The sequence below is a fragment of the Anthonomus grandis genome, chromosome 8 (assembly GCF_022605725.1).
Source record: "Anthonomus grandis grandis chromosome 8, icAntGran1.3, whole genome shotgun sequence".
Taxonomy (NCBI): domain Eukaryota; kingdom Metazoa; phylum Arthropoda; class Insecta; order Coleoptera; family Curculionidae; genus Anthonomus; species Anthonomus grandis.
In genome coordinates this window covers 10,438,532-10,459,080 of record NC_065553.1, presented here as the reverse complement: position 1 = coordinate 10,459,080, position 20,549 = coordinate 10,438,532, and the positions used below count along the sequence as shown (strand labels likewise).

General features: G+C 28.4%; 1 protein-coding gene across 3 annotated transcripts in view; it reads right to left on the bottom strand.

Annotated features, from left to right (window-relative positions):
• The window catches only part of LOC126739170 (uncharacterized), a 154,315-nt gene that overhangs the window by 119,586 nt on the left and 14,180 nt on the right, over nt 1-20,549 (bottom strand). Inside the window, exon 2 of one of the 3 annotated variants that reach the window (XM_050444729.1) lies at nt 11,227-11,275. The exons of the other annotated variants lie outside the window; for them this stretch is intronic. The gene's annotated coding sequence lies outside the window, so the exon portion shown is untranslated. The remainder of the gene's footprint in view (nt 1-11,226; nt 11,276-20,549) is intronic. 3 annotated transcript variants of the gene reach the window in all.

The window sequence follows — 20,549 nt, the reverse complement described above, 5'->3', positions numbered from 1 at the left end:
TATTCATCAATAATCAATTCGAAATAATTACAACTAGGGCACAACTGATCACAAATAATTGAGCTGTAAAAAATTTGTAAAGAAAAAGAATCTGTAATAATATAAAGGAGGCCAAAATAAACAATTTATTTTTACCGCGTGTAGGTAAAAATAAATATATAGGAGACTAAATGACTAAAGATAAATAGGTAAAAATATTGATATTCCTTGCATGTTGCGGTTACCTCTAAGAAAAAAATATTTACATTTTAGTAGACTTAACTTTTGCACACGACCACTAACTTTAACATAAAAATTATGTCAAAAGTGAACACTATAAATCATATTGTGGCATAAAATATTTCAGTCGACTGAAACTTCAATCAATTTCGTGCTCCGGTTGATAAAGAATGAAAGTCCGCCGGGCTAAAAACCAGTCGATTTAACGGCATTTCGCTAATTGCTCTCGACTTTGCAAATATTCACGTCATTTAGTGTATGGCGTATTTGATACGTGTTGACTCTAAACAAATAAAAGTCGTATTTGTAAAGGTTACCTCCATAAAGCGCTTTTTATATTTAGTTTGACATTCCCAAATTCAATGGTAAAGAAATCCCATTTTAATCATACAAATCTCCTAACACCTTCCTTATTGATATGCAAAACCTGTTAAGATTGGATCTTCATTATATGTAAACTAGACGGAAAGTTTAAGCTATTCGGTATTATAAATATAATTTTCATAAATAATGGATGAGAAGGTATTTTTGCCTAATAGAGTAACTTAATGTTTTTGGCAATCTTTTTCAGGAATAAGTTTCCATTTAAAATCAAAGAAATTTATTTTGATATAGGAACTTCCGACAGCACTATTTCTCAAATAAGATGTAACGTAACCTTTAGAAAAGGAAGTCTGAATATAGTCTTGGGACGTGGCCGTGAACAAAAGTAGACAAAAAGATGCAAATAGTCTATACTTGCATTGTTTTGACCTTATATTTAAACTGCAGTTATTCTACTATTTCATTTTTAGTTAGAGAAGAAAAATAGTTATTAGTTTGAAAATATTAATATTTTAACATATTAATGTTTTAATAACATTTCTTATTATGCCAATTCTTCTATAAGAATGTTGAGAGCACTTTTATTTCGAAATTTATAAAATTGATGTATTTGACAAGAAGGATAAGTAAAACCTACATATAGTGGCAAATTAATGTTTATCTATCTATATACTTAGGGATGTAATAGATTATATAGGCAACATCCAATTAATAAATCTAACTAATTTGAATTTCTTGTAGCTCAGATAACTCAGTGAACCAAACTGCAACTTCTACCAACATGTAAATAATCTGAACCCAAGGTTTCTGGAGTATTTCTCTAGTAATATTTGAGAATTGTTTGGTAAAAATATTCTTTAAATAAACCAATATTTTGTTTTTTGTTTTGCATATTTTAGACAGATATTCAAAAACCCTGCTTCCGTTTGGTATCATTGGATCATACAAGTGGAAACAAAACATTGGCTTAATGAAAATTGTTGCTTAATGGCACTTAATTCTAAATAAAGCACTTTTCCTATAAAGATTATCTTATGAATAGTATTATTTAAGGCGATTGAGTTATAATCAAAGAACAAGAATAAAAACCTTCACCAAAAACAAAGTTTACAAATGTTGGAAGGGTCTATCATTTTGTAAAAGACGGTTTTAATTTTTTCCCAATAAAAGATAAGGTAGTTGCTTAAAGTTCTGCTTAAGGAATGGAATTTCGAATATTTTAAATACGCTATATTATATCTTATTGCAGGTCGTATTTCGTACACAATATTCTTAACACATCCCTATAAGTAATACTCTAACACAGTTAGATGTGTGTATAGAGTTAATGTGCTGGGAAACCATCATGGTGATACCACATACTTATCCTTAGGTCAATGCGAATATCTTCTAATAGTATTGGCAAGGTATTTGATAGAAAGAAAAAATATGACTCGCCTATTACATGTCCATCATATATATCTCCCAATACTTCGCACCAGACATTTACACTCCACATGTATTGGTGGCGTACTTTCCGCATCCAATGAGGGTTTTTGCAGAGACTAATAATGCTTATTATACAAATTAACATTAGATTAGTCCATAAAATTTGGGAGAGGAACTGGAGATTTTTGCTGTATATATCTCTAAGCCAACGATGGTCGATTTATTTATTAAAATAATTTTCTGATAAAACTTCGTGCAATGGTACAAGATATGGATGAAGTTTAAATTTTTTCAAAATTCCGAACACTAAAGAATGTCTAATTTCTAGATGAAGTGAAAGTTCTCTCGTGCTTAAATACGGTATAGTTTCAACGTATGCAAAAATTACGTTTCTAACTGGATGTCTTTTAATTGGAACATGAAGGAGATGTACGCTTCAGGTTTAGGATATTTTGCATCTTCTTTATTTATTAAAAAATACACAACTAGTTAAAAAATGTCACAAATGTCATTGTGACAAATAATTTTTTTCAATTTCATTTATTTATCTGCAATAAAACCTGCCGATCATTTTCTTTGAATTTCTTGATTTACCTCACATAATTGTAATTAGATAAGGATTATAATATATTTAAATTATCTTTTTATTATTATAACTTTAGAATCAGGATTTTTAGGAATTCTGTTATTTTTACATAATATCAAATAAGTGAGTTTAAAATTATAAGGAGTTTTTGCCAAATAAACAAAAGAACCTCAATAATTAATAATGTCAAGTGATATACTCGTATTAGGCGCAAGCTGCCGTTGTCAAGTTTTTCCTCGTAAATTTAATTTACTTTTTGATTCTGGTATCGAACTTATATCGTGCCTTTTAAATTTTTGTGAAAAAAATCAAAGTAACATTTTTCGATTTAAATGACGCCTTTTACCATGTTTACTATAAACTTATGAGTACTACTATATAAATTATTTAAATTTAAGTACTTATATTACTAATAACTACTTAAATTTTAGTTTGAAACAAGCCTAAATTGAACAAAATCGTATAAGTTTTTTAAAAGCTATAGACATTTAAACAATTATACTTTCACTACCTTCCCCTACTATATGAAGGTCGGTCAATGAGTCTTTAACCAAAATGATGACAACATTTTCCAAGTTTCTTATTTTGTTACAAAAAGGTATGTACCTAAAGCTAATATTTCCCGGAGAAAATTCGAATTGAGTTATTGACCTTTTAATTACGCCTCCTAGTAGCCAAATTTCGAACTTAAAAAAAATTTCTTTACCGCTTCATTTTATAATGTCAAAAAAAATCCAATGATGTCAGATTCAAAATTCACGAGATATAGCCGCAATTCATTGGCTTAGGAAAAAACATCCTGTACAATTAATTAAATTATTATTATTAGTGCCATTACGTTATCAACATTGTTCTATTGGTTGATGTAGTCACCTACTATACACCCAGATACCGTGTTTTTAGACCTTAATCTACTCGTAGAAAAGGTAGCCTCAAGTACCTTTTTCGAAAGTTTGAGCCAAACTACTGCTATTATAGCCAAAATCAATAAGAAATGCAATTAACCAATAAAATTTAAATATATATTTACGTATTTTAAATAAAATGCACAAAATAAAACATACTATACATCAAGTTATGTCAAACATCCAATTAGTACAAAAATCACTATAAATAACTGAAAGACTTCCAAAAATATATATATCTGCATAAATCTAAACCAGAAGTCTATTTTATCAAATTTAACAATACGAGATGCAAATATCGGATGTACGATTTAAAATGAAATAAAAAGGGGTGTAGAACACATTTATTTTTGATCCCATATGGCCGCCATCGAACAAATGCATTTTCAATCAGCTTTTATTTTTATTTTCATTAAATTAAAAATAGGATTTTAGTGCATCTGCTGGCAAATGGTATTTATTCAGATTACATTGTAAAGTATTAATAAAATATTATAACTAAATATTCCTTGTATAAAATGAAAAAAAAACATTGTTTAGAGAGCTGCCACGTCAAGGAAATGTTCATCTATCATTTTGTCAATTATTATATCCCCCCTTACAGCGTTCTATAGTTCTAGTTTATCAGCTCTTGCAAATCCGGCTTCTTATAACAGTATAATTAATTATAAGATATAATGAGGCATCCAGTTTCTATCTAAAGAAGATAAAAAAACTTCCCCCAAGAGAGTCGTCAATCTCAGTTAATATTCTTTTAATGATTGAGTTTATTGTCCTGGCTGGCATTTTAAGGCTGGCCTATGAAATTTTTAAATAAGCAATAAATTATTTATAAAAGAAAAATTTTCTAAATTGGATTCTTTTGGTAAAATAAAGCAAGCAGATGGTCCCTTAAATAAAACTCTCAAGAAATCCCTCGTAAATATAATAACGGACAGTTTCACTTGTTAATTTGCCCGCCTAAAGGAGTGTTAATTTAATACAAAGAAAGTGGTAAATTAACTAGACCCATGTTTTTACAAGATGCAATTAAGCGCACAAAAATCGTTTATATTTGATCGCCGCAAAAAATATAACTCTCTTAACAGGGTTTTTGTTGTCGGACTTTCGTTTAATAACTGGTCGACGATCATAGCCCAGTCATATTAGACGTTTACTACTAAGGCAAATTCATTTTTTCTGGAATGATTTATTTTAAGCCTCTTTTGAGTTTTTATATGTCAGTTTAGGTCTAGTGTTGGCTCGGTTTTATTATAGTAATCAATTCATTACTCTTTTATCTCTCACTACTTAGTTTTTTTATGAGTCCTTGAATTTATTCTTTTTGGATCATATTCAGCTTTGATTATCCAGCATCAGTTATCCAGAAATCTATTTTTGTGGCTCCGGTTATATTTAGACTTATTGAGCATATCTCACTTCTATTATATTGACGCTTGTGTTAATAATAATTTTTACCTCCTTTGGTTCCTTCAAGTTGAAGGAAAGTTTTTATGTAGGATTGCATATGCAAATATAAAGTGTCAGTTAAACTTAATATGAACTCGAAATAATGATAAAAACATATACCTATCTATTAACACTTTTCGTCATTTCATTGGTCACTACAATATCAAATTGATTTTTTTTACATTTCTGGAGGATATCTTCTAGTAACAGGAGAACAGTTTCTGATTGTATCTTCTTATATGAATCTCTTGTAACTTATGCTAGCCATAAAGAGTATAAATAAGTTACCTTTTTAAAGTGGCATGCATTAATACAGTTTCAATTACTGCATCAATTTATGAACTCTTGGCACACATAGGTTCTAGCTGAAACATATAATCCCAATTTTGTATCTCCGTCTCCTAATAAAAGTTTTTAAAAGTTATCTTGAATATCTTTATTATGTCACTTGAACATCTCTAAAAATATATCTTTAAATGTTAAAACTAATGAATACTTGGTACTTAAATTATTATACAGAATGGTCTAGTAAATGCAATTTACCCTAAAAAATTACGAACATATTTTATCGCAAAGGGGGTCGATGAAACGAACTATCAAGGGGGGTTTCTTTTACGTCTAGTATGTTTTCCAAATTTGTTTTTAAAGCCACCCCATATCAGAGTTTAAATTGAAATTTAAACCAAGTTTAATACTTCTTTCCTTATGTTTATATAATATCAATTCCTTATGTTTTTTGTTTAATGTTATGTTTCATGCATAATTACATTAGCAATCAATATACAGGGTGTCCCGAAATTACATCGCATTATTTTATCAGCTGCATCTTTGTCTAAAAATAAGACAAAAACTTAATATACAGGAATCTTGAAAAGTGAATCGTTTTCATGTTACAGGGTGTTTTATAATTCCTATTGAAGATGGTTTTTGTTAATATTTTCGAAACGCGTGGTCGTTATTTTTCGAAATTTTTACCGTATACTACTGTTATTGTTAGTAACTGATTTTATAACACTTTATGCTAAAATGTATAGAAAGTTGACTAAAATTAGTGGTCAGCAAAGATAAAAATGTCATAACTTTTTTCTGGTTAATTTTTAATTATGTAGATAGTAAAATTAAAAAGATTCAACATGTTTACATAAAAAAGGTGCTCTTCTCGCTCTTCGCTGCGTCTGTTTTTAAAATAATCAGACATACATGTTTTGCAACATACAATCATAAAGTAATTACGTTTAAGAAAATTAAAAGATATGTTACAAATCATCAGGTATAAGACTGATATAAGACTATTACAAATACTTAATTTTAAGATCAAAAACTGTTTTCTTTGTTTAAAATTTTATTTCAAAATTGTAAATAATGTGTAAATAATTGAGAAAAATTAAAAGAATTAACAAAAACAAAAATAAATGAAATTAAAAAAAACTGAAAATACCAAACAAAAAAATTCTTGAAACCAGAGGCTTCTAACGAAATAAGACAAGAGTCAAATGAGATTTTTATTCCCATTTAGCAACAATGACATTCAGGAATTAGCAGATTCATTTCTCTGGCTATTTTATAAAACTAATCTAAAAAGTAAAAGTTAATTTTTGCTAAACGAGCACGGAAATCTCTTTTTCGTCCAATTTTACTGAACTAGCAACATTTTAACTCTCGACGATGATGAGTGGTCTACTTCGTGTTTTTCTTTTAGACTTGTAGGCGTAATTTATTGTAAATAAATGCTAAATAGGAAGTTTTATTATATTTATAAAATAGATCTCAATTATGTGACTATATATTTAGGCTTAATTTAGGTTAAGCAAATCGTTCAACTTTTCGTTTCTAATTTTTTATGAAATGGTGTCACTTTTTCGTAAAAACGAAATTAACCAAAGCTGCTTGCTAAGCAATAACTCTGAAAAAAATATATTTATTTTCAGTTTCTTTTAGAGATTACACGTGTTTCAGATGATGTAAAAGGTGAATCTCTTTAACATTATCCCAACAAGAAACTACTATTCCTAGAATATTTTTTAAAATTGTTGAATGCAGTTGCTAACGTTTTGCCGATTACTATCATCAGTTTCTTCAAAGCATAGTCTGCAACTGGCACTTCCAGTAAATGAAATAGATAATGTGGCCTATAGAGAGTTTTTATCAAAAGAAAGCACTTGAAATATATCGTTAAAAATTTCAGAATTATAGATGCAGATGGTACCAAACATCAAAATTTAAACAATATCACAAGTTGATCACCATCATACAAGCTAAAAAGTTTTCTAAATATAAAAAAAATCATTTTTTCAAGTCACTGTTTAAAAAAATCAGTCCTTTGATATAATTTGGACAAACTTTTTATATATGTATATTAAACAATATTCCAATATGAAAAATAGTAGATTAGCACTAATGAACTATATGATCTAAGTCTTGTTGGTCAAAACCAGATGGCTTTTATATGAATATGTGAGTCTTTCAATATTAAAAAAAATAAGTCATAACACATTTCGTAATCATATTAAAATTCAAGTAGTGTTTATTTATATAAACAATCATTTTAGATCAAGAAGGATTTTTTGTCAGTCTCTAGTCCATAAAAGTCGTAATAAGAAAAACATTACTGTGTGTACAGTTCTCTAGTAAGGTTTATTTAAAGTATATTTTATATTAGTTTTATAGGTTTGTGGTATCTAAAGTGAGCCTAATACCAATAGAAAATGTCGATTTTGTAAATTTTTACAAATTTATTAAATTACCTACTATTTTAAGCTTGTGAATCAAATAATTGTGACAATTCATAGACAAGGAGATACTAACAAAACAAAGGTAAGAACAGAAAGTCACAGTCTCATCAAATCCATATAATTTTTTAAAAGCTACACGTATTTCGCTCCTATTGGAGCATCATCAGGCCTAAAAAATACATTAAGATATTTTTCAAAAAAAGAGTTTAGTACTTCTGTCCTTTCTGATTTCTTTTTCTAGTGTTTTGATTGTTTACACATATAGCATTTGTATTGTGTGAAATTTGTGAAAATAAATCCTATTATAGGTTTTTTATGCTCTTTTTATGTTTTTTTATAAATAAACTTTGACATGTTTGCAACTTTGCTAATTATTAGATTTTGCAAATCTACTCATAATTACGTATCATTAAGTTATGTAAATATTTTATTATATTAACTCGTAATTTTAATACTATACTCTGCTATTCCTCCGCTTACAGGTAACTTCCTTTAGAAAATCAGATACCTGTACAGGTTTAATTCATTATCTATTTTTTTCATCTAAATTATAACGTTTTTTTACTGTGACTTAAGCTGAAATAATTTTGCTTCATTTATTTCATTTCTCTTGCCATGTGTACTTTAAAATGCGTTATTTACATTAAGAGGGTGTGGTAAATATCGACCTCGAATTAAAACCAAAACAATTGTTTCGCAGGTGTAGCAACCGCCATCACCACTAGTTCTAAGCAAGAAACTTATTAGAATTTCGAATTTCTACAAATCCGATGCCGTGGGCTTAAGTGCAGCCCATTTGACCATAAATAATGCGGCCATGCATGTTCTGTCCATTCATTATCAGCATAATGCCGCATATTATCGCATAAATACATGACAACATACTTCGGGTGTATGTCAAGGCAATATCAGACCTAGATGCAGGGAATAGCAAAAAGGTGTAAGTTGATTCCATTTAATAAGATTTGCGTTCTAGTTTTATGAAGAACGTTTACGTTAAGCATTTTATTAGTATTGGACCATATTTAGTTTAAGTGACTTTTTATGATTGATAAAAAATTAAACAGTTGCGATTTTAGTATATTAACTTAGTAAGTGAATAGAAAGCTTTATAGATAATTAGAGAGTTTGTATCTGTTAGTCTAAAAGAATAGTTAACAAAACAAAATTGATATTTTTCTATGTATCGATGAGAGAGTAAGATAATGGCAAAAATGGTCTTAGTGATTAGAGCCACTATATTTTATAAGATATGCACTAAATATTAAGGAAATCTAAATAGATGCTAATCTGTAGCAGCGACACAGGATATCCGTTATTAGGCGTAATATTTCCTGGAGAAAGAAACTTTTAACTCACTGCTAGTTTATTATTAGATATAGATCGATTAGCATTTCCTTAATTAAATAGTAGCATATGGTCATGTATCGGTAAATTTTCGACTAGTTGACAATCTTGTTTTCTCATATTATCGTGTTTTTCCTGGTCCTTTGGTTTTCTGGTTTGTTTGCCCTGAAGAAGCGAAAACACAGTAAAGGTATCATCTTTATTTCTTCTGCTACTTGTCTTACGGAGTATTCTGATATACTTATCCTTTTACTTATCAAATTAGTGCTAGCTTTCTTTCTTTAAAAATATCATTATTTTTCTTCGTTAATTGAAATATGACGATATAAAGATAGATCAAAGAACTATCTTTATAGTTCTAAATTTACAATTTTTATTTAGCCAATAAGAGTATGAAAATTTATAGAATTTGAGTGAAGAATAAAAAATGCATAAGAACATCAATAAGAATATCAATATGAAGAACTTTTGATTTGAAGATACGCCCTCCCTCCTACCTGTAATATACCGTAACAGATTTTTTTTTCTGACGCCTCCCCTACTCTTCGAGTGGTAGGTAATACTTGAATGCTCCCTAGTCTTAACAAAAAATATAATTCTTATTTTAGGGAAACTGATGTTTTATTAGAAATATAAAAATAAAGAGCGCAAAAAAACGATTAGTTTGTCTAGTAATTACAACTTTAATAAACTATTTTCAATTACAACTTTATTAAACAACATATTTTAATTACATGTTTTTATCTAAATTTTCCTTATAATAATGCTTTGAATATTATAAAAAATATTGTGGGTATGTTTTTATGGTGCCTTTCCATTCTAAACAAAATCATTACATACGAATTCGATATGAATTGCAATATTCTTCTCGGCAAAGAGCCAATAACCTTTTACGATAAATAACTTTCACTTCTTCTTGCATCTAAAGTCACGTTCGGAATTTACGGTAGATTATACTTATAAGACTCTTAAGTCATTTCAACATACTTTAAATAGTAAATAATTAATTACCGGTAAAGAAATCTCATATAAGTTACATTAGAAGACGTAACGCGATGCAATATTTTATTATCTTATAGGAATAAAAGAATGCTATTTATTTATCGTATCTAAATGTACCTAAATACTTATCAAAGAATTAACAGACATTATACCCTAACAGACAAAATAAATTTTATGTAATGAAGCATAATTACGTAATTAAGTAAAATTAATTAGTGCCAGTGTTTCAGCGGAACGTTCATATACTATGCTCCAGTTACTTCATTAATGTCGGCTAAGACTAATCTTAATGTTGCTATAATTTCACCGTTTCGCGTAAAGCTTAACTGATGGGCACAACGAACGATAATTCTTAAGAAATACATACTTGCGTGTACTTTTTTTTCTGGATTTGTGTATTTTAATAAAAATGAAGCAATAAATTACCACTAGGAAATAATTAGTATACACAATGGACACGTATATATTCATGGTATAAGATATTATTGCAAAATATAAGGTAAATAGATGCAGCAATGATGATTATTTACGAACAGTGTGCACTTAAATAATTTAATTAGACGAACAGACATGTTTAATTTTGAGAAAATTATATTATGTTACAAAATCGATTTATGTCAGTTTAAATCTTCATACAGACGTCAAATTTACTCAAGAACATTTTTTATAAAGCAAGAATATGCAAATATCAACTACAAATAAAAATATGTTGCGGTAGTGTTTTTAAAAATTCAAATTCTCCCGCACATAAATTTAACAATTCTGCTTTCTGAAAAAAAATTTTGGAATGACTATCCTAAGTACTACTTTACATAGATTAGATATTAATATCCATAAACTCTAAGAACAATCACAAATAAAACTGCAATTGAACTAAGATTAATAGATACGTATGTGGTCTGGTAATAAAGCTTATTTATTAATATTTTTCAAAAGTTAAAACTAGCATCAGGTAATAGTAAATCAAAGTAATCTTTTTTTGGCAAATATACCCTAAGGGACAAAGTTTGGCTGTATAGTCTCTATTTAACTAAAAACGGGTCTCGTTCATCTTCACTGTTGAATTTCGTTAGTTAGTACGCTATAATTAGCTATCAACACGTATTTACCGTACGCCATTATCAGAACTATGACTTCGCTAAAGGACGACTTTACTAAAATGAACATACAAGAAAACCGGAGATTATCATTGTACAAATAGCCCTCTTATTTTAAAGAAACCACTGACACTTACCAGCTTTTTCTATATCATCGCTTCATTTTCTTAAGAGTGTGTGGATCGCCTGAAAATAGTATTTTTCTTTCTTAGCTAGTCAGAATATACCCAAAAAGCATTATTTTACTTTCGTACTCTTCTAATCTTTAGACTGAGATAAGGATATACATAAATATATAATATATATAAATATATATAAATGAGAATTTGACTTTTCCACCTTTTTCTATATTATAGCTTTATTTTCTTAAAAGTGCCTGGATCGCCTAAAAATAGCGTGTTTCTCCCTTAATTTTTCAGATTATACCCGAAAAATATTACTTTATTTAACTACTCTTTTAATCCTTAGACTGAGATAGGGATATATAAATTAGAATTCGACTTTTCCCCCTTTTTCTATATCATCGTCTCATTTTCTTAATAGTCTGGATAGCCTGGAAATAGTGTTTTTCTTTCTTAATTTTTGTTAGATTATACCCGAAAAACATTACTTTATTTACATACTCTTGTAATTCTCAGACTAAGATAGGGATATATAAATGAGAATTTGACTTTTCCCCTTTCTTCTTTATCAACTCTTCATTTTTTTAATCATATCTAGATCGCCTAGAAATATTGTTTTTCTTCCTTAATTTGTCAGTATATATCCAAAAAACATCACTTTATTATTCTACTCTTTTAATTCTCAGACTGAGATAGGGATATATAAATGAGAATTCGCTTTTTCTACTTTCTTCTATATTTTCTACATGTGTTTAAAACTCCAAAAAAACTTCCAAATCTACCAAACTATACTCTCAATAATAAAGTTATTCATAATCATCAACCTGAACAGCAATATGAAACACTTATTACGAGGACTAATATTTATGATATAATCACTCGTCACTGTGCCAAATTTGTTATTCCAAAATACATAACATAATATTTTTGAATGTCATTCAATGTAAAGTCCTACCTAGTAATTTAAAAAATGCTTTAAAAAAATTTAATGTTACTGCTCAAATCAATAAAATGTTAGATAGTTTATTCATTTCGTTAATCAATATTTTAATTGTTCTAATATTAATATGTATGATACTTTGTATACCTATATTATAACTTGTTAATATTGTTTAAATTATACTTCTAAATTACGTCCTTATTATTTTAGCTGTACTTTCTAAACCATGTAAATAAAGGGAGTTAGTTTATGAAGCAATAGTATAGGTCAATTTTTGTGTCATATGCAAATATTGACTTCAAAAAAATTATCCTAGTAGTTGCAAACTGATAGGAATAATCATTTTATTATATTGACTAAAGGGAAATTACTATTTTCTAAGAATTGAAATTCTGAATGAATCTGAATGAAAACATAATAAAAATACATAAAATTAGTTTTTGATAAAGCAGTAGATGAAGGAAACACATTTAAAATTCAGAATTTATACTTTAAGTACTATTAAGACTTTATACCGTCTTTGCGAAAATTATTGGTTCCCAAAGATGAAGAAGTACGTGGAACAGTATATTGCTTGTTGCATTCGATGTTTGTATAGCAAGCGTAATTCTGGGAGAAAAGAAGGATTTTTTTATTCAATTCGAAAAGATTGTCATCCATTTAATATGTTTCATATTGATCATCTAGGACCTTTCCCTAAAAGTAAAAAATCAAATGTGTATCTGATTGTTGGCATTGATGCTTTTACGAAATTCTGCTTTTTACAACCTGTCAAATCCACTAAAACTAAATATGTTATTGAATACCTCAAGAATATTTGTGCAACCTATGGATCTCCTAAGTTATTATTTACTGATCGAGGAAGTTGTTTTACTGCTTATCATTTCAAAAATTTCTGCTTACAAAATAATATCAAACTTGTACTCAATTCTGTTGCAACTCCACAAGCCAACGGACAAGTGGAAAGGCTAAATAGAACCATATTAGGGGCTCTTCTTTCTTCTACCTTAGAAAAAAATACTTGGGATGATAAGGTTAAGAAAATTCAATTTGCAATATATAATGTAGTAAATAAATCAAGAGGAAATCGCCAGTCAACTTTTATTTGGATATTCACCAAGAGGATCTAGTGACAGTATTTTACTTGTTGAAGTTCAACAAATTCCGGATGTGATTAATAATTTGTTAGAAATAAGAAGAGAAGCTGCTGAAAAGATAGCCTCATCTCAAGAACAACAAAAGAAATATTTTGATAAGAAAAGAAAGAGTCCGAAGAGATATAAAGTTGGTGACCTAGTCCTGATTATGAAAAATCAACCTGACACAGGAACGAGCAAGAAACTATTTGCACCATATGACGGTCCAATGGTCATAAAAACAGTACTACCAAATGATCGTTACATAGTAGTTGATATGATGGGGTCACGTCGTCTCACTCGAAAAGCGACATATGAAAATGTTATTGCGGTTGATCGTATGCGACCCTGGGTACCAGCTGGTGGAGTTTCATCTAGTGAGTCGGATCTGAGCAGTGATGAAGAAGGAGTAGTTCTGTCCGTTCCTGATGCTGAGGATGCTGATCAACTCGAGACGAGTTGATAGCAGGATGGCCGAATGTAAGACCCTGTTTATTTTCTAAAGAATTAAAATATTTTTTTTAGTCATAAGATGAAATTTATCGGTCTGACCGAAAAGAGGTCCAGGATATTTACAAAACTAAAGCTAGGTCAGCGGTACGGTAAGTAACCAAATACGGTTTACACTTAGCGTTTCCCCTCGGGAATTATTTTTATGGTTTCGATAAATGAGTCTGAGATAAATATTTGGTTTATAAAATTCATTTCAGTTTTGGTCACTAAAGAGTGAAGTTATTTAATAAAAACAATAAAGGGTGTTGCGACGTGAAATAAGCTGTGTTGGTTTGATGTAGTGTTTTACTATAAGAAAGGGTGAGTGTTTTCACAGAGTATGCTTATTTATATCTTATTGATTACACCGATATTTTACCTTTTTAATTAAAAATGTGATTAATGAAATATTAATGAATTATATGACCGATTGTTGCTTGTCTTGCTTGTGTTATTGTGATGATTGTTTATTGTTTCTTGTTAAGATACTGAGCTGGTCTAGGACCATTGCACAGCTCGTTGTATTTAACAAGGCTTTGTATCTGGAAAGGACCCTCGCGTTTTGGTGTCCATTGCACCCCTTAGTACAAAGTGTGTTATCGTCAGGTGGTCTAGATCGGAGATTGAGACAGCAATCTCATGTTTTATGATAATGTTTTTGGTAGCATTTTGGCTACGGTTTGTGAGTAATATAGTGCTCACGTTTTGGCATATTGAACGATTGTATATCATTCAATATCAGTACGTTGTCGTTACTGGGACATTTAACAATCGGATAAAAGTAATAAATTGGTGAATAATGAATTTTGGTATATTAAAGTAAAGTGGTTAAATGTTGGTGAACATGAATTAAATGGTTATCGTAAAAGTAAAATCACTGAGCAAGTTTAAAACATATTAATTCATATTATTCATATTAATGAGTTTTGCTTAACTTCTTTTTATTTAATTAATTTTATGGGAATAAGTGTGCTCAGGTTACTTTTATTATTTCAGGTCTACACGTCACCATCTCTACTTTAGAGTTGCCCAAGCGCCCAGTTGTTTTACAAGGTGTTTATTCTATTTTTATGATTTATTTTGATTATTTTGGACTATTTTGAATTTATTTAACGTATTAAAAATTATAAAATTACTTAAATGACGCTCACAGGTTTTAATTATTATATAGATGAATGCCAGCTAATTAAATTTGTTAAAACAGTGTTATTAAGTAATGTTCTCCCGTATTTATTACAACTATAAAGCTATTTTATTATAAATTTAAACAGAAGAACAATTTAGACACTTTATACCCTTGATAATATCTAAACAAAATCTTACCGTTTAAAGATTCGTGACCACGACTACAAAATTAAATTTGCCATGTTGCAACTTTCGCCCATAAATTTCTGTAAAAGATACGTTGCTGTTCTAAAGGATGTTCTTGATGTTTAATACATTTATTACAAATAGAATAAAATTGCGGTAGCTTATCATGAATCTTATAGTCTCCCTAGTAAACCTAAGAAATTACATAATTATTAAAAGACATGTTTTTCATTATTAAAAGAATTACTATATAAACTTTATACTATAATAAAACTTAAGTACCAAATAATGTTGCTCCTAAAAACAAGTGAATCTCGTAACAATACTTCCAGACAACCGTAGTAACGGTCCAGTGCTTACTATAGCTGAAAATTAAAGAAAAAGGGGGGCAGAAAATGGGGGATTATTGCCCTTAATAATGGCACGAACCCTTGCGAAATCCTCAGATTAAAGAGCTTGTAGCACGATATCCCCAGAAAGCATAAACTGGCTTAAGCTTCAACTAAATTATATTTACCCCTGTATTAAGTTGTTCAGATACGATCTCGTGGGTGTTTATTAGATTATTATGGATGTCCTGTTGAGAGGACTGATCAGAAGGTCTTCTAAAATAAGTAATTTGCATATAATTATTGGGACATATGCATTTTGAATGTTGCATACATGAATATTCCTAATATAGACTGGATAGCAAAATTAGAACGCCACTAGAAGCTTTAGAATTTTTATATTGCCTTTGCCCTTTGATTCTTTAGTTGTGAATTAAAATTGTGAAGACCTTGATTGTGTAACTATTGACTTAGATTCGGACTGTATGCTAGTCAATTAAATAAGAGAAAGATTGAAGAACTAGGCCCTAGTTACATAACTGAATTGTCACATAATAACGAAAAAAAGATGAGAATAAGGACTACCTCGCAACTATATAATCGATAGACAAGACTGGTTTACCTACATGCCTATTTGACTTATATAGCAAAAACCGAGCCTATTTAAAAGTGTTTGCTATATATTAAATACAAACTTTTTATTCCTAAGAAATTAGCTATGGTGAAGTGTCAGTTTTGCCTAAATTAAAGAGATTGAAAAAACGACGGTTTCACTTAGATGTAATTTTTATTTTTAAACTTATCAATCAACTCTATTGAATCACCAGATATGTCATCCCATATAAACCTTTATGTCCCTCTGATTAATCTTTGAAAAAAAAATTTTTTTTACTTGAATTTTTATTGAAATTTGCATGGTCAACTGTCTCCTCTTAATAGAATTATATATTACAAGCAAATCAATCAAAACTTTATTATTAACAATTTATTATATTAGGTTTCGGTACTTTTTTATTTTGTTCTATACATGTAATTTCTTTTTAATTAACCTGAAAATTGCATTTTTATATAAATTGGGTGGTAGCCCGTTAATTGAATGAATAAATAAATTTACTTTAGTAAAAAAAATGCTATTATAATATAAATAAATATTTGTCTACTGTATTTTAAAATTTTGTCTCGATCTGTTTGATATGACTTTAAAATATAATGTATGTGAGCGCATTGCTTTATAATTTTAGATACGTACATTAGTTTAAGTAAACATTTTTAGTTTTTTCAATTGTATTAGGTAGATTAAGAAAGTTTAAAGTAAATTAAAATATTTCAGGTAATTTTGACCATATAAAATAGCTCATCTAACATCTAAATGGGCTATTTTCACCGGAACAAAAAAACAGGAGACTTATCTTTTACCCTTTATTACACTCTTGTACCCTATAATTAGCCTAAGGATACCTTTCAAGTACAAAACAATTTTGTTATTAATTAATAAAATTAACAGTGGGTCAAAGACTTTCCCAAAAGGAGCCCTAGTAAAACGTTCAATGTTTAAGCCCCTCTTGCTCATTTATATTCTCTATATCCTTTGGCGGAGCGCCCTGACTTCATAATTCATTTCAGGGATGGACGTATTTTTCGAACAGAATGAAAAAGGCACCGATTTTAATTTAAATGACTTTTTATATTTAAAAGATCGCCGAGAGCACAAATATTGCTTAAAAATTTTGACGAGGCCTTTTAAATATAAACGAGCGCAGTTCCGGAAGTGTGTTTTTTTTTAAATGTGTTTAAAATTCAGGCAGTGAATTTTATGAATTCAGGCAGTTTTCTTTGGAGATTTGTAAAATTATAAATATGTTTCCTACTAAAATTTTTACAATTAATTTTTAATAGTTAATTTAGAACAGCACGATAAATTATTTAAGGAGAATTACATATAAGAGAAAATTTGATCCTATGTAGGATCCACTTAAGGATGAAAATGTCTAGGAAACATATTTTGCGTGTACAGAATTGTTCTTTATATTTAAACCAAGCCTAGCTCGGTTATTACGGGGTCGAAAAAAAATTAAATATTAAAGTTGTAGAATGTACCTTAAATTCCCAGAAAATGTTTTAAAATATAATACAGGGGTATCGTAAAGTTAATAAAAAACAAAGTTTGTATTTTCTAAACACTTTTATATTTGTATATTAAATTATTGATATTTTTCTTTTGATTTAAAAAAATATATATGTTAATATTTGGCTTACCTTCTTTAAAATATTTACATTTTTTACAAAAAAAATATTTTAATTGCTCTGACACGTTTTTTTTTTTTCAAAAATTCACAAATGTACGAAAGCCGCATTTTTAATACAGTTTCTATAATTTTTGTATAATTTCAACAGATCATTGAAAATAATCTCAGGTTGTTCTTCATTTAAGTGATTTTTAATTCTAGTCTAATGGAGTCAGATCAGGGCTATTTGGTTGACAGTTAATGGCAACCAAATCACTTAATAAAATGATTATTAAAAAAAATTACAGGTATGTTCTTTAAGAAAAAATTCATCGGATAAACCTTCATTTTTTAAAAACTGGAGATATCTTTCTGTAGTCAAGGATCCTTGAAATATAATATGTCCTATTTTCTGTTGCTAAGGGTACCACACCATACATTTTATGACTTCCTGCCCTGTTTTTTTATTTCGACAGAAGTGTAAGGATCCGTGCTACGGAAAATACGCCTTTTTCGCTCCAAAATATCTTATTAAATATATCATTCTATCAGTTTTTCATATCTAACATATTACTGCAATAAGCTAGTCTCCTTATTTTATGGTTATCTGTTAATTTTTATACTGGCAGGATTTTGTAAAGATGATATCCATATTTATGTCGCACTTCTTGAATCTTTTCTCTAGAACCTTCAAAATATCTACTAGCAGCTACGGTTAATAAATTACGTTTTTCTTAAAAAATTAAAGCATAAATAAACGAGATAAGATTCTTAAATATAATTTTGCTTTTTCTTTTTAAAATATAATAAAATTTGTAGTTCTTATCCGTGTTAGCTAAAACCGTGCGTTTTTTTCTCTGTAGATTTTTGCGGTTTCTCATACTCCTTTTAGTAAAATAAAAGGTAGACCTAGCAGGGATTTTCATTTTTAGATGAATGTGGAAATATCTTTTTTTCTATCGTATAACCCATATTCAAAATATAAAGAACAAATATTAACAATGACAACCTGACAAATAACTTTATTTACTTTATTACTTACGTTTAACGTTTGAAATTAGAAGAAAAAGGTCTTTTATTTAATACACTTATATTGTATTTTCAATTATTTTTGTGATACCCCTGTAGTATATTTGTTTTGCACATCTTCTGGCGATTTAAGGTAACTTACAAGTTTTATATTTAAAGTTTTCGGTACAAAAGCCAAGCTAGGCTCTATCTAAATATAAAAAGCAAACCTGTATATACAAAAGACTAGTACATACAAAAAATCTTTTTATTTCTAATTATATACAAAATAATCATAAATAGCATTATTACTTATAACGCATTAATAAGCATGTTGTAATGTTAAAACTAGGATTTCGTGATTAACTTAACTAAGTAATTTTATTTACTTAATAAAAAGATACCAGGCAATCTAATATTATAATATTTTTGTTCAAGATTTTTTTTAAAATTTAAGTTTGAGTAACTAATTAAGGATTTTTAATTTTTTTAAGCATATAATGAATCCTCAATAAGAGATCTTGAAGTCCTCTTAAATTATAATCCTATTTTTTTCACACAAGCAAATAGAACTTAATTGCAATTAGTTAAGAAAAAAAATATAATTTCTAAGTAATAAGTCTTAATTGTTTGATGTTTAATGAAATAAAATTAAAAAGTTTAAGGTAAAGATATGAAAAAAACTTCCTTATGACATGTAAAATACTTTGTTTTATTACTACTTCTAAATAGTTGTTTCGGGTAATGAAATACAGATTTTTCAAATTTAATAGTCCTATAAACAAAATATTTTGAAATAGGTTGTTATTATCAATTTAAGTGAAAATAACAATTTATTTCAACACTTAAACCTTAACAAAGAAAACGTCTTAGAACCACAAAATTATTTGCACAACACTCATTAGCAATTGAATCACGTCAGTTGGTTTTGCGAAGAAAGTACCCATACGTAACGTAAGTATTAAATCTCGTATTTATTTATTGTTTGTTATGTATAAGATATTGCCTTCATAAGACGTACGTTTCTTAGAAAACGCGTTCCGTCACGTGTAGAAAAAGTTATTTTGTCATTTTTTCAATAATCTCCGTCAGACGTGCGTCATTAGACCGTTAAAAGAGAGTGTCGTGATATTTGAAAAAGATATTAATTCAGCTCGTAGACCAAGCCTTAAAGAAACGGATTAATGCATTTAACTGTTCTGGTAACTTTTTTTTTGCTACTTTAGCTTTGTGTTTACGCATATTGATTTGTTTTTTAAAATATCATTAAATACCAAATACAATTATTATTATAAAACAGTAGTACAACTGAATATACAGGGTGTTTTTAAACCTTCATATTGACATGGACATAAAACTCATATATAATACAGGGTTTTTAATGTTTCATTTTTATTTTGTAAATTTGTCTCTAAGGGTTTTTTTAAGATCCTATATTCGAATTTTATCTTAAAATTACTTTTTATAATTTAAACTTATTGCATCTAAACAAATTGACTTTGCAAAGCATTGTTCTAGATGTTGACATACCAGTAGAAATTTTTTACCAGGCGTTTTTATATGGAACGATTTTTAAATTATGTCATATGTAACTATTGGATATTTACCATCTTTTAAAATCTAAAAGTAAAAAAAAAATATTTTTTTAATACAAACAAATTTCTATATTGTTCAAATATCAAAAATTGCAGAAGCAGATTTAACTAAAATAGAAAATTAAAAACCAGTATTAGAGAAAGCTTTAAAATTGAAATAGTAGCCCTCAAGCACTTTAGTATATCAAGCTTTTTGCTCGATTGCTCCTATATTCAAAATAGAATAGCATAAGAATTAACATGCAGAATTAAAACTCGTTTTAGGATAAGTAATGTAAGTTGAAATATCAATATTTTATAAA